The sequence below is a fragment of the Orycteropus afer genome, unplaced genomic scaffold (genome assembly GCF_000298275.1).
Source record: "Orycteropus afer afer isolate SDZICR_OR568_19922 unplaced genomic scaffold, OryAfe1.0 scaffold00049, whole genome shotgun sequence".
Classification (NCBI taxonomy): Eukaryota; Metazoa; Chordata; class Mammalia; order Tubulidentata; family Orycteropodidae; genus Orycteropus; species Orycteropus afer.
In genome coordinates this window covers 11514967-11525684 of record NW_006921636.1, presented here as the reverse complement: position 1 = coordinate 11525684, position 10718 = coordinate 11514967, and positions in this window count along the sequence as shown.

The window sequence follows — 10718 nt, the reverse complement described above, 5'->3', positions numbered from 1 at the left end:
TGGGGAGTGAGGAAAGGCCAAGCTCCCACTCCACCTCCTGTGGTACCACCACGATGGTGATGGGTAGAGATGCCTTGTTACCTCCAGGCAAAGTCTGAAGTCTAGGTTTTCCCTTTTCCTTTTGCTGATAGAGAGTGAGGGTGTGCTTTTCTCTCTAATACTTTGCTGGAGTGGGGTGTTTTCTGTCTAGCAGTCAGTCCTTTACAGGAGGGAGCAGGCTTTTAATGGGGCATTTATTGTCTGCATTGGTTTAGCCCTTCTGGGTTGCAGACTTTGCCAATACTCTAGCAAAAAGGAAAACCCAGGGACTCACTGCTGAGTCATTTCTTTAGTACTAGAGTTCCTAGCTGATCTGCCTTCTTTCCACCTTTAAGAATCTCCTTATGTCTGTTTTATGTATCATGTCCAGCAGTTAAAGCTGTCCTTACTGGGAGGGACGGAGAGGCGTGAACCTGCTCCATCTTCTCCAGAGCCAGAACTCTTCGTTTTATACTCTCTTTATCCCTATGAGCCCAAGGTGGTGATGTTTCTGAATATATAATCCTTTACATAACTCGTGGGTCATGCTGAATCTTACTCAGGTCCACTCTATTGGACAAAAGCCATACCCATACATTTCTTCGTGATAAGCCTGCCTCTGCTTTGGGCTTCTGTTGAAATGGCTGAGGGACAACATCCTTGAGCTTTCTAGAATCTCTGTTGTTTGATTCAGAGGATCTTTGAGGCACTCCCATAGTTTCTTTGTTGTTGTTAGTTGCCATGGAGTTATTCGATTCTGATTTATGGTGATAATTTCTTTAGCGGTCTTTTGTCTGACTGAATAGTACTCTGAAGCATGGCCTTAAATCTTTCTGAGATGTTAACAGAAGATTTTACAGTCACAGCCCCAGTTTCATATTTGGACCATGTTTTCCTGGCAGTGCCCTGGATTTGAGCTTTGTTCAGAAGCCATATCTCAATTTTAGCGTCCTTGGTCATCTGCAGAAGCTGAGGATTTTCTAAACCGTGAAGGCTTGGCTCCTTTGCATTTCCCGGTCCTTCCTTGTAGGTCAGGGTTTCTCAACCCAGCACTATTGACATTTCAGGCCAGATAATTCTTTGGGTGGGGGTGCTATTCTTGGAATTGTAGGATGTTTAGCAGTATCCTTGGCTTCAACCTCTTAGATGCCAGTAGCAACCTCTCCAAAAATGTCTCCAGACATTGCCAAATGCCCTCTGGGAAGCAATACCACTCACACTTGAGAAACACTGCTTTAGTTTATCGATCTCCTCTTACATTTTACTATAAACAGCAAGAAGAAACCAGGTGGCACCTTCTAGATGCCCATTTGTGAGGCACATTTTCTACTATCTGCTTTACTGCAGGCAAGTTTTGTGCCGCAGGATAACAAGGATCTCCTCTTCCTCCAGCGTCCAATAACATTTACTTCACTTTGCTACGTCCTCTCGCACACAGCCTTATCAAAGTCCATAAGGCTCCTATTAACAACTTCTTCTAAGCACTTTAGGCTTCTCAAATCCCAATGCCTAGTTCCAGAACCACTCCCACATTTTAGAGTACTCTGCCCCAGTACTAAAATCTCTATATGTTATCTATTATTGCATAACAGATTTCCACAAAATTTAGCAGCTTCAAATAAGGAACATTTATTATTTCAAAGTTTTTAAGCATCATGTGTCCAGAAGTGGCTTAGCTGAGTGGTTCTGACTCAGAGTCTTTCACGAGGTTGCAGTCAAGCTGTTGGCAGTCATCTCAAACCAAAACACCCATTGTCATTGAATCAATTCTGACTCATAGTGACCCTTTGTGGCAGAGGAGAACCACCCTATGGGGTTTCCAAGGCTGTAAATCTTTACAGAAGCAGACTGCCTCATCTTTCTTCCATGGAGCAGCTGACTGATGGGTTCAAACCTCCAACCTTTTGTTTAGCAGCCAATTTTTTTTTTTTAATAGTGATTTGGGTGAAAAGTTACAGAGCAAATTCACTTTCCATACAGCAGTTCACATACACGTCTCATGACATTGACTACAATTTACCACAATGCAACAGCTCCCCTCCCACTTCTTCCCCATAGTTACTTCTTCCCTGTGTCCTTCCCTCCATGCACTTCTGACCCTGAGCCATGTCCCTGTGCATACACAGCGCTTCTATTCTCCCATGATTATTTTCTCCAAGGAGTGTGTATCTACCTAGCATAAATGTTCACTTCATGTGCCTGTCTTTTGTTTGGCTGGAAGCCACAGGAGTGGGTTCAATTCCAGACCTAAAGGGCAACTAGGGGCCATAGTCTCAGTAATGCCATCAGGCTCTATAAGACTAGCAAATATGGTTCCCCCCCCTTTTTTATTTTTTTAATGATTTTGAGTTTTGTTCCAGATTGTTCTCCCACTCTGTCGAGGATCTCCTATATAGATCCCCCTATGAGTGGTTGGGTTAGGGTTAGGAGCTCTGGTAGCATAGTGCCTAAGGCACTTGACTGCTAACCAGAAGGCTGGCAGTTCAAACCCACCAGCCACTCCTCGGAAGGAAGGTTGGGCAATCCTACTTCCATAGTGATACTGCCTTGGAAACCCAAGGAGGGGTCGCTATGAGTCGGGGCCGGGGCCGACTCAACGGCAAATAACAACAACAACAATGAGTGGTTGACAGTGCACCATCTAGTTCTTCTGGTCTCATAGTCATATAGGCTGAAGATCACATGATTTACCAGTTTCTTAGACTAATTGTTTCCATGCATCTTTGGTTTTCTTTGTTCTTCTTTGCTCTGGACAAGGAGAGACCTAAAAAGTCATTGGCATTGAATCAATTCCTCAGAGCGACTGATGGGTTTGAACCACCAACTTTCTGGTTAGCAATCAAATGCCTTAGGCACTACGCCACCAGAACTCCTTAAGGCTTGATCAGGACTGATGAATCTGCTTCTTTGTTCATTCATGTGGTTACTCAACTCACTGTTGTTGAGTGGGATCCGACTCACCATAACCCCTCCTTGGGTTTCCGAGGCAGTATCACTATGGAAGTAGATTGTCCAGTCTTCCTTCTGAGGAGTAGCTCTGGTGGGTTTGAACCACCAGCCTTCTGGTTAGCAGTCAGATGCCTTAGGCACTATGCTATCAGCGCTCCTGTCTGGTTACTGGCAGGCCTCAGTTCCTTACTGGTGGTTGGCTAGAAGCTCTAGTTCCTTGCTACGAGGGCCTCTTTATAGGGCCTTCACGGCATGGCAGCTAGCTTTCTTCAGAGTGCGCGATCTAAGCAAGGACAGTGTGCACCCAAACTGGAGGCTGCAGTCATTTTTTAACCTAGTCTTGAAAGTGACATCATTTGTGTCATATCCGATTGGTCACAGAAAGTAATCTTGATACAACACAGGAGGGGTAACCAAAAAGACAGAACACCTGGATCCTCTTGGTGGCTGGTTGCTGCATTTCACTTTCATTCAATTCAGGGTGTCTTTCTGATTTCTCTGGACTTCCTCGGTAACCCATGGGTTATTTTGAAGTGTTGTGTTTAATTTACAAGTGTTTTCCAGATACTTTGCTGTTAATTGGACTTTCAGTTTCATTTTATTGTGTTCGTAAACAGGTTTTGTACAATTTTACTTCTTTTAATTTTGTTGAGGTTTGTTTTATGGCCCAGGATATGGTGTATCTTGGTGAATGTTTCATGTGCATTTGAAAAGAATGTGTCTTCTGCTGTTATTGGGCAGAGTGTTGTAAAAATGTCAGTTAGGACAGGTTAGCTATAGTGTTGTTCAGGTTTTCTGTATCTTTATTTTCTTTTCTGTCTCCTTGTTTTATTGATTACTGAAAGAGAAGTGTTGAATTCTCTAAGTATAATACAGATTTTTTAATTTCTTCTTTCAGGTCTGTTTTAGTAGTGGTAGTTTAACTTTGTATTTTGAAACAATTTCAAATTTACCTAACAGTTGAAAATAGTGCAAAGAATTTCCACAAATAATTTACCCAGCTTTACCAATTTTTAAAGGAGCTCTGGTGGCACAGTTAAGTGTTTGGCTACTAACTGAAAGGTTGGTGGTTCAGAGCCAACCTTTAGGTAGGGGGCAGCACAATCTGCTTCTGTAAAGATTATAGCCAAGAAAACTCTCTGAAGCAGCCCTGTTTTGTCGCCTGGGGTTGTGACCTAATGGCACCCAACAACTACAACCAGTTTTTAACATTTTGCCACATTTACTTTATCATTCTCTCTCTCTTTCGGTTTTTATGTTATGCATTTTGAAGCTGTTTATTAGATGTATACACATTTATGATTGTTTTGTCTTCTTGATGAATTAAATCTTTTATCATTAGGTAATCTCCCTCTTCGTGGGATATTTCTTTGCTCAGCAGTCCACTTGGGTCTGATGCTAACATTGCTGCTCCAGTGTTCTTTGATTAGTGTTCACATGGTCTATCTCATTCCACTCTTTTCCTTTGAACATATTTCTTTGTATTTGAAATGGATTTCTCATAAACAGCATTTTTTTTTTTCTTTCTTCCCTCCTACCCTCAATCTTTTAATTGGTTGCCTTTTTATTGATACGGTTGTATTAAAATCTTCCATCTTGCAAATTGTTTTCTATTTTTCTATCTGTACTTTATTTTTTATTCCTCTCTTAATTCTTTACGTTGGACCTCACAGAGAAAGGCGACCAGTCTCACAGACAAAGGCAAATTGTAGCCTATTCCCCTCTGTAGGTGCCAAAAGTAGACAATAAGATTCATTTAAACAAAGCAGGACGGTTTGTTTCTCGTAGCACGACACAGAACGTGAGCATCAGTGTAGTGGTGTTGGTTCCCCAGCCCTAAGTTCAATAGGCAATGCAGTGGGTCCAGATACATAACACACAGTGGTCTTGCATTGAAGCCAAGGAACCCAGGCCCAGCACTTTTTACAGCAAACAGTAAGTAAGCATGCCTTTGTCTGAAAAAAGACATTACCTCAACTCTCAAAACTGCCAGCTGTATTAACAGTCCTGAGCAACGGCCCAGAAACAAGAGAAGTCAAGACTTTACAATCTTGGCACACCCAGTAAAATGTTCAGAACATGAGAGACTTAGTTAGGACACTTCCCAACACTTTTTGATTCTATTTTATCTCCACTATTGGCTTGTTGTTTATATCTTTAAAAAACTTTTTTTTAAAGTATGTTTATGTTTATGTATGTTTATGTTTATGTATGTTTGTGTATTGGTATATAATCACTCTGGGATTCTGCAAGCTTCTTGACTCTGTGGTTTGGCATCTTTATTTTTTGAAAACTATTGGCCATTATGTCTAGAGTATTTATTTATTTGCCTCATTCTTTCTTTTAAAATTTTTTATTGTGATTTGGGTGAAAGTTTGCAGAGCAAATTCATTTTCCATACAGCAGTTCACGCACCTTTTGTTTCATGACATTGACTGCAGTTCCCTACAATGTAACTCTCTTCCCACTTCCTCCCTGTAGTTACCTCTTCCCTGTGTCCTTCTTTCCTATGCATTCCTGCCCCCTGAGCTATCTTCCTATGCAAATATTGCCCTTCTGATCTCCAATGATTGATCATTCTAAGGAGTGTATCTCCCTGATGTAAATGTTCACCCTTTATGCCTGTCTATTGTTTGGCTGGAAGCCATGGAAGCGAGTTCATTCCAGACCTGAAGGGCAACTAGGGGTCATAGTCACAGGGGTCTCACCAAGCTTTATCAGACCAGCAAACATGGTCTTTTATTTATGATTTTGAGTTTTGCTTCACATTATTCTCCCACTCTATCTAGGATCTCTTGCACTGATCCCTTTCCGAGTGGTTGACAGTAGTACCCCGGCACCATCTAGTTCTGGGCTCATGGTCATGTAGGCTGAAGACTGCATGGTGTACCAGTCCATGCATCTTTGGTTTTCTTCATTCTTCTTTGCTGTGGATGAGGACAGACCCATTGCTGCATCTAGATGGCCACTTGCAAGCTTTTAAGACCCCAGTTGCTATTCACCAAACTAGGATGTTTCACTATGTTTCCCCTTTCTGCTTCAGCCTGGGAGATCTATATTGACTTATCTTTCAGTGCACTACTTCTCACCTGTGTTGAGTTTACTAATGGGTCTACTGCAAGGATTCTTCTTCATCTCTGTTATGTTTTCATTTCTAGCATTTCCATTTGACTCTTTCTTAAAGTCTCCATCTCTGCAGAAACATCTCTCCTGTAAATGCATGTTGTCCACTTTTCCACCAGAGCCTCTAACATTTCAAATTGCCTGCCTGCTAATTCCAACATCTGATTCATCATTGAGTCTGAGCTTGCCGATTGCTTTGTTTCTTGATGGTAGTTTTTTTTTTTTTTTTTTTTTTAATTGCTCTATTTTGGTGTGTCTTTTAATTTTTGATTGATTTCTGGACATAGTGAGAGGTGGATATTATTTATGCCTAAAATTTTGTACACTTCCTCTTCTGTTAGCATTAGTATGGGAGATTGAGTCAACTATGCCAGGAATTGAACTAAATTTGGGCTGTGTTGTTTCTATGGTTACTTTCAGTGTCAGCAGCTCCCAGGGATTCTATACTCTTATGCTAGTCCCACTGGGCTTTTAGCAATTCAATCAATATTTTAGCTGACTTCTTCTTGCCCACTCGTATGGAGACCTCATCTTCCTCCTGCTCTACAAGTGAAACAGTGCCTGCATCTCATCAATCCTTGAAGGCTCCTGTCCTTCCTTGGAATTCAGGTTAATTGGTTGACCTACAATCTCAGCTCTCTGAAGGGTTCAACAAAAATTACTTTTGGTTTTCATCTGATTTTTTATTGTCTTTAGTGTAGGAATGGTGTTCTTCCCAGCACTCTCCATCCTACATGGAAGCCATGTCTCAGGCCATCTACTTTTTCACTGTTTCCTTTGACTTCTTTGGCTGTCCTTCCCTGGGCCCAGCTCCCTAGGTCTTTCTCTTTGCTGACATTCTTCTAGCTTAGCCCCTAAATATTTGCAGCTTGGGATGCTCCTTTCTTCTCCACTCCTTTTTGCAGCAAATATCTGGGAAGGAACAGAGGTTTCTCATCTGTCAACATCTTGGGAACAGTTCAGAGTGACCCAGGGATAATCCTAGAAATGAGAGAGGTAACTTTGGGAGCTGAGCTCTCATCCACTGCACTACTGCTTTGGTTGCAGGGCTTCAACCTGGTTCTTGGTTCAGTCATTACAGATAAAGCGAAACTGGAACAGATCTGAGCTTGCAAAATGTGGGTGAACTGGAATGACAGCTGGAACAGGAAAAATTACAAGTCATTACCCTGCTAGAAACTTAATCTTCCTCTTAGAAAATGAGAGCCACATGCGTGTTACATAGCAATCAAATCTCTTGACCAGAAGAGTCAGAAACAATGGTGCCCTGCTCAAAGATAGCAGCCGACTGAGCCACTTTGAATGCGAGTCTCTCTCCATAGTCCTGGCAATAACCCCAGGACCCTCATCGGGCTCCTAAAAGGGCTCACGACGCCTCTTCTAAGCCTCCCCTTCCAGGGCTTTGACCTATACTTTTTTCCATTCTTGTTATTACTGTGCTTCACCCACATTTTAAACATTTGGGTCTATTCCAGTTTCACGTCATGGGCCATGCTGAATCAGTTTGAAGCCCTGTTTGGCCTCGTCCTTTCTGCTAGGAAATGGGACCAAGTGTCTACTCCATCCATTAGTGAAGAATTAGAATTCAACTTACTAGAGCATGTCTTGGAAGATGAAAACTGCAGCAGGAGGAAAGGAGAACAGGCTGGGAGGAATGGTGACATGCACAGTGCCTGGAAGCATTCCAGCCCCGTCACTTACTAGCTGTGTAATCTTGGGAAAGCTCCTTCACCTCTCTGTGTCTGTAAAATGGAAATAGTAATAGTACTTGCCTCACAGTTAAGAGGGTTAAAAGAGTTAATGTGTGTCAATTACTTATAAGAGTGCTTGGCACATTGTAAGCCCTGTAGAATTGTTAACTATTAGGGCTTTCCTGTAATTTCAGAATAGGAGCTCTGGTGGTACAGTGGTTAAAACATTCAGTTGCTAAGCAAAAGGTCAAAAGGAACTCACCGGCCACTCTGTGGAAGAAAGATAAGGCAGTCTGTTCCCATAAAGATCTACAGCCTTGGAAACCCTATGGGGCAGTTCTGCTCTACCCTGTAGACTTGTTATGACTCAATAGCAGGAGGTTCTTTTTCATAATTTCAGAAATTTGTGGTACAGAGCAGTTTCCTCCCTTTCTCAGAACAAACTACAATCCAAACGGCTGATGTTTATTAAGCATCTCTAAAGAGGCTGTCATGGATTGTGTCCCCCAAAAGTATGTGTTCACTTGGCTGAGCCATGATTCTCAGTGGTTTGGCAGTTATGTAATGATGTAATTTGGTGGTTATGCGATGATGTAATCATCTCCATGATAGAATCTAATGTGATCAGCCAATCAGTTTTAAGGGGATGCTGTGGTGGTGTAGTGGTTAAGGCATTTTGCTGCTAACCAAAAGTTCATGGTTCGAACCTTCCAGGTGCTCCATGGAAGAAAGATGAGGCAGTCTGCTTCTGTGAAATTTACAGTCTTAGAAACCCAATGGGGGTCACTATGAGTCAGAGTCGATTCCATGGCAGTGAGTGAATTGAGGGTGGGTTGCAACACCCTTACTTAGATCACAGCCCTGATGTGATGTAGAGAGTTTTCCTGCATCACCTTTTGTCTTAGATAAAAGAAGAGAGATGTGATCCGAGAAAGAGAGACCTGGTTACCCCCAAGAAAGAAGAGCTGGGAGTAGAGTGCATCCTTCGGACCCAGGGTCCCTGTGCTGAGAACCTCCTAGACTCAGGGGAAGATGGATGCCAAGACACATGGAATGCCAGGCCCACAGAAAGGGGACAAGGGACAAGGGCTGTCCTCTGGAGCTTACACAGAGAGAAAGCTTTCCCCTAGAAGGCCGGGACTCTGAATTTGACTTTTCGCCTCCTAAACTCTGAGAGAATAAATTTCTGTTTGTTAAAACCATCCACTTGTAGTGTTTCTGTTAAAGTAGCACTAGGTAAGTAAGACAGGTGCTCTGGTGGCGTAGAGCCTAGGGCATTTGATTGCTAACCAGAAGGTTGGAAGTTCCAACCCACCAGCCACTCTGTGGAAGGAAGACTGGGCAATCTACTTCCGTAAAGATTTACCACCTCGGAAACCCACAGAAGGGTCGCCATGAGTCAGAATCAACTCAATGGCAGTGAGTTTGGTAGATAACTAAGACAGTGCCCAAGTCCTGTTGTTGTTGTTTGCCATCGAGTCGACCCCGACTCATAGCGACCCCTCCTTGGGTTTCCGAGGCAGTATCACTATGGAAATAGGAATGCCCAACCTTCCTTCCGAGGAGTGGCTGGTGGGTTTGAACCAGCAGCCTTCTGGTTAGCAGTCAAGTGCCTTAGCCACTATGCTACCAGAGCTGTAGTAAACATTTTATCTGAATCACCTCATAAGAAGTAAAGATTAATTGTTCCTCTTTGATAGGATCAGAGAAGTTAAATGTTTACACAGCTGGCTGGATGCAGTGGTGGGTCCACAGTCCAAGAGGGTCTCATTCCAATGCTTATGCTCTTAACCGCCACACTTGTTCCTCCCACAAACTAGTTTCCACGCTTGTAAAATCGTGGAAAAGCTGCTTGCTGTATTTACCTCACAGGGTTGTTTGGAGATACTAATAATAGAACAGGAGAGGCAGGGCTTGAGGTGTGCAAACAGAGCACTGTCCCCTGACAGGGAAACCTGACTGTGTCGTGGCTTCTCACACCTCCATCCCTTTGCACATGCCCTTCCCCCTCTTCTCTGCTCCTTGAGCTCATTTCTTCAGGAGTCAGCTCAGCTGTCATGGCCTGGATTTTATTCTAACAATGGAGGGATTTAAGCAGGGGGTGGCACGGCAGACTTGCATTTTGAAATGACGACTGACTGCTGTGTGGAAATGTAGTGTAGCAGGGCCGGAGTGAGTACAGGTAAACCAGATAGGAAATGGAGAGAAATGGTGGACTGGAAAGGTACCTAGAAAAGAGAGGCGACAGGAAGTGGAGGTGTCTTTTAATGTGGGCGGTGAGAGAGAGGGAGGTGCCACGGATGACTCTTAGGCCCTGTCCTGCTAGTGGATGTTTGTTGAATGAATTATAGAGTGACCCCCACTGCAGAGGCATCTCCGACGCACACCCCATACCCCCAACGTGGATTCCGGAGCTCCGAGCGCACGCGGACGGGTGGAAGGGAGGAGTAAGAGAACAGGCACCGTCTCAGTCAGGAGCTGCTAGCTTTGAACACTTTTGGCACTGGTCCGGGCCCGAAGGCGCTGCGAGCGAGGCAAAGTCTTCCTTTTCCCCTCTCCGGCCTGCATCCCACCAAGCCCGAGGTGCAGCGCCCCATTGGACCTGTGGAGGAGTTGGCTCCTTGCCCGCGTCTGGGGCTGCGGCGCAGCGGCCTCCCCTCCAGGCCGGACCCGCCCATCCCGGCGCCCACTCCGCCCAGTGCATTGGAAGGCTGGGCGGCGGCTCTGTCCAGTCCCAGAGCCGGCAACTAAGGAGGACTCTCGGGTGAGTCGCAGGCCCAGGGTATTCTCCGCCGCAGTGCACCTGCCCTGATGGGGATACTGGGTCAGTCTTCCTCCAGCCCTGGGGCCGGTCTCCTCCCCGCTCCGGCGTGCACCTCCTCGAGTGGTGCGCGCTTAAGCCCGGCAAGCGTGGCCGGGAGGCCGGGAGGCCCGGAG